Below are 5,037 nucleotides of genomic sequence, written 5' to 3'. Positions count from 1 at the left end.
GCTCTCTCTCTGTCACTGTCTCTCTCTCTCTGTCTCCTCTCTCTCTCTCTGTCTCTGTCTCTCTCTCTCTGTCTCTCGCTCTCTCTCTGTCTCTGTCTCTCTCTCTCTGTCTCTCGCTCTCTCTCTGTCTCTGTCTCTCTCTCTCTGTCTCTCGCTCTCTCTGTCTCTCTCTCTCTCTCTGTCTCTGTCTCTCTCTCTCTGTCTCTCTCTCTCTCATTCTCTGTCTCTCTCTCTCGCTCTCTCTCTGTCTCTGTCTCTCTCTCTCTGTCTCTCTCTCTCTCTCTGTCTCTGTCTCTCTCTCTCTGTCTCTCGCTCTCTCTCTGTCTCTGTCTCTCTCTCTGTCTCTGTCTCTCTCTCTCTGTCTCTCTCTCTCTCTCTGTCTCTGTCTCTCTCTCTCTGTCTCTCGCTCTCTCTGTCTCTGTCTCTCTCTCTCTGTCTCTCTCTCTCTGTCTCTCTCTGTCTCTGTCTCTCTCTCTGTCTCTGTCTCTCTCTCTCTGTCTCTCGCTCTCTCTCTGTCTCTGTCTCTCTCTCTCTCGTCTCTCTCTCTCTGTCTCTCTCGTCTCTGTCTCTCTCTCTCTGTCTCTCTCTCTCTGTCTCTCTCTCTGTCTCTCTCTCTGTCTCTCTCTCTCTCTCTCTCTGTCTCTCTCTCTGTCTCTCTCTCTGTCTCTCTCTGTCTCTGTCTCTCTCTCTATGTCTCTCGCTCTCTCTCTCTGAAATGCTGATTTGAAGGAATCTTTGTCTCATTCCCTCAGGACACGCACAGACGTCACTCACTGTGGGGAAGATGTGCAGCCCCCCCCCCCCCACCGCCCCCCACCCCCCCGATGATATCCCACAGTATTTCCCGACATGAAGCAAACATTGCAGCTGCCACAGGAAATATTAATGAGGAGATGATTATCGAGAAGACACATTGACAGCAGCGGCAGAGACTCTCTCCCAACATTCTCCATATTCTACACCGTCCCGAACACATCACTGTTCCCATGCAGGAGAAAACCATTCTGCCCATCGAGTGTGCAGTCCCGATGGACCCAAACCCCTTCCCGTTCACTCCCACTGTACACAATCCCGATGGACCCAAACCCCTTCCCGTTCACTCCCACTGTACACAATCCCAATGGACCCAAACCCCTTCCCGCTCACTCCCACTGTACACAATCCCAATGGACCCAAACCCCTTCCCGCTCACTCCCACTGTGCACAATCCCAATGGACACAACCCACTTCCCGTTCACTCCCACTGTGCACAATCCCAATGGACCCAAACCCCTTCCCGTTCACTCCCACTGTACACAATCCCAATGGACCCAAACCCCTTCCCATTCACTCCCACTGTACACAATCCCAATGGACCCCAAACCCCTTCCCGTTCACTCCCACTGTACACAATCCCAATGGACCCAAACCCCTTCCCATCCACTCCCACTGTGCACAATCCCAATGGACCCAAACCCCTTCCCATTCACTCCCACTGTGCACAATCCCAATGGACACAAACCCCTTCCCGTTCACTCCCACTCTACACAATCCCAATGGACCCAAACCCCTTCCCGTTCACTCCCACTGTACACAATCCCAATGGATCAAACCCCTTCCCGCTCACTCCCACTCTACACAATCCCAATGGACACAAACCCCTTCCCGTTCACTCCCACTGTACACAATCCCAATGGACCCAACCCGCTTCCCATCCACTCCCACTGTACACAATCCCAATGCACCCAAACCCCTTCCCGTTCACTCCCACTGTACACAATCCAATGGACCCAAACCCCTTCCCGTTCACTCCCACTGTGCACAATCCCAATGGACCCAAACCCCTTCCCATTCACTCCCACTGTGCACAATCCCAATGGACACAAACCCCTTCCCGTTCACTCCCACTCTACACAATCCCAATGCACCCAAACCCCTTCCCGTTCACTCCCCACTGTACACAATCCCAATGGATCAAACCCCTTCCCGCTCACTCCCACTCTACACAATCCCAATGGACACAAACCCCTTCCCGTTCACTCCCCACTGTACACAATCCCAATGGACCCAACCCGCTTCCCATCCACTCCCACTGTACACAATCCCAATGCACCCAAACCCCTTCCCGTTCACTCCCACTGTACACAATCCTCAATGGACCCAAACCCCTTCCCGTTCACTCCCACTGTACACAATCCCAATGGACCCACACTCCTTCCCGTTCACCCCCACTCTACACAATCCCAATGGACCCAAACCCCTTCCCGTTCACTCCCACTGTACACAATCCCAATGGACCCACACTCCTTCCCATTCACTCCCACTGTACACAATCCCAATGGACCCAAACCCCTTCCCGTTCACTCCCACTGTACACAATCCCAATGGACCCACACTCCTTCCCGTTCACTCCCACTGTGCACAATCCCAATGGACCCAAACCCCTTCCCGTTCACTCCCACTGTACACAATCACAATGGACCCAAACCCCTTCCCGTTCACTCCCACTCTACACAATCCCAATGGACCCAAACCCCTTCCCGTTCACTCCCACTCTACACAATCCCAATGGACCCAAACCCCTTCCCCTTCACTCCCACTGTGCACAATCCCAATGGCCCCAAACCCCTTCCCGTTCACTCCCACTGTACACAATCCCAATGGACCCAAACCCCTTCCCGTTCACCCCCACTCTACACAATCCCAATGGACCCAAACCCCTTCCCGTTCACTTCCCACTGTACACAATCCCAATGGACCCACACTCCTTCCCGTTCACTCCCACTGTGCACAATCCCAATGGACCCAAACCCCTTCCCGTTCACCCCCACTCTACACAATCCCAATGGACCCACACTCCTTCCCGTTCACTCCCACTGTACATAATCCCAATGGACCCAAAACCCCTTCCCGTTTAATCCCACTGTGCACAATCCCAATGGACCCAAACCCCTTCCCGTTCACTCGCCACTGTACACAATCCCAATGGACCCAAACCCTTCCCGTTCACCCCCACTCTACACAATCCCAATGGACCCACACTCCTTCCCGTTCACTCCCACTGTACACAATCCCAATGGACCCAAATCCCTTCCCGTTCACTTCCCACTGTGCACAATCCCAATGGACCCAAACCCCTTCCCGTTCAATCCCACTGTACACAATCCCAATGGACCCAAACCCCTTCCCCGTTCACCCCCACTCTACACAATCCCCAATGGACCCACACTACTTCCCGTTCACTCCCACTGTACACAATCCCAATGGACCCAAACCCCTTCCCGTTCACTGCCACTGTGCACAATCCCAATGGACCCAAACCTCTTCCCGTTCACTCCCACTGTGCACAATCCCAATGGGACCCAAACCCCTTCCCGTTCACCCCCACTGTACACAATCCCAATGGACCCAAACCCCTTCCCGTTCACTCCCACTGTGCACAATCCCAATGGACACAAACCCCTTCCCTTTCACTCCCACTGTACACAATCCCAATGGACCCATACCCCTTCCCATTCACTCCCACTGTACACAATCCCAATGGACCCAAACCCCTTCCCGTTCACTCCCACTGTACACAATCCCAATGGACCCAACCCCCTTCCCGTTCACCTCCCACTGTACACAATCCCAATGCACTGCAAACCCCTTCCCGTTCACTCCCACTGTACACAATCCCAATGGACCCAAACCCCTTCCCGTTCACTCCCACTGTACACAATCCCAATGGACCCAAACCCCTTCCCGTTCACTCCCACTGTACACAATCCAATGGACCCAAACCCCTTCCCGTTCCCTCCCACTGTACAGAATCCCAATGCACCCAAACCCCTTCCCGTTCACTCACACTGTGCACAATCCCATTGGACCCAAACCCCTTCCCTTTCACTCCCACTCTACACAATCCCAATGGACCCAAACCCCTTCCCATTCACTCCCACTGTACACAATCCCGATGGACATAAACCCCTTCCCATTCACTCCCACTCTACACAATACCAATGGACCCAAACCCCTTCCCGTTCACTCCCACTGTGCACAATCCCAATGGACCCAAACCCCTTCCCGATTCCCTCCCACTGTACAGAATCCCAATGGACCCAAACCCCTTGCCGTTCACTCCCACTGTGCACAATCCCAATGGACCCAAACTCCTTCCCGTTCACCCCCACTGTACACAATCCCAATGGACCCAAACCCCTTCCCGTTCACTCCCGCTATCCACAATCCCAATGGACCAAACCCCTTCCCGTTCACTCCCACTGTACACAATCCCAATGGACCCAAATCCCTTCCCGTTCACTCCCAGTGTACACAATCCCAATGGACCCAAACCCCTTCCCGTTCACTCCCACTGTGCACAATCCCAATGGACACAAACCCCTTCCCGTTCACTCCCATTGTACACAATCCCAATGGACCCAAACCCCTTCCCGTTCACTCCCACTGTGCACAATCCCAATGGACACAAACCCCTTCCCTTCACTCCCACTGTACACAATCCCAATGGACCCATACCCCTTCCCATTCACTCCCACTGTACACAATCCCAATGGACCCCAAACCCCTTCCCGTTCACTCCCACTGTACACAATCCCAATGGACCCAACCCCCTTCCCGTTCACTCCCACTGTACACAATCCCAATGCACGCAAACCCCTTCCCGTTCACTCCCACTGTACACAATACCAATGGACCCAAACCCCTTCCCGTTCACTCCCACTGTACACAATTCCCAATGGACCCAAACCCCTTCCCGTTCACTCCCACTGTACACAATCCCAATGGACCTAAACCCCTTCCCGTTCCCTCCCACTGTACAGAATCCCAATGCACCCAAACCCCTTCCCGTTCACTCCCACTGTGCACAATCCCATTGGACCCAAACCCCTTCCCTTTCACTCCCACTCTACACAATCCCAATGGACCCAAACCCCTTCCCATTCACTCCCACTGTACACAATCCCGATGGACACAAACCCCTTCCCATTCACTCCCACTCTACACAATACCAATGGACCCAAACCCCTTCCCGTTCACTCCCACTGTGCACAATCC

This window comes from Scyliorhinus torazame, chromosome 19 (genome assembly GCF_047496885.1).
Source record: "Scyliorhinus torazame isolate Kashiwa2021f chromosome 19, sScyTor2.1, whole genome shotgun sequence".
NCBI lineage: Eukaryota > Metazoa > Chordata > Chondrichthyes > Carcharhiniformes > Scyliorhinidae > Scyliorhinus > Scyliorhinus torazame.
The sequence above is the reverse complement of the archived record's forward strand: the minus strand, read 5'-3'. Positions refer to the sequence as shown.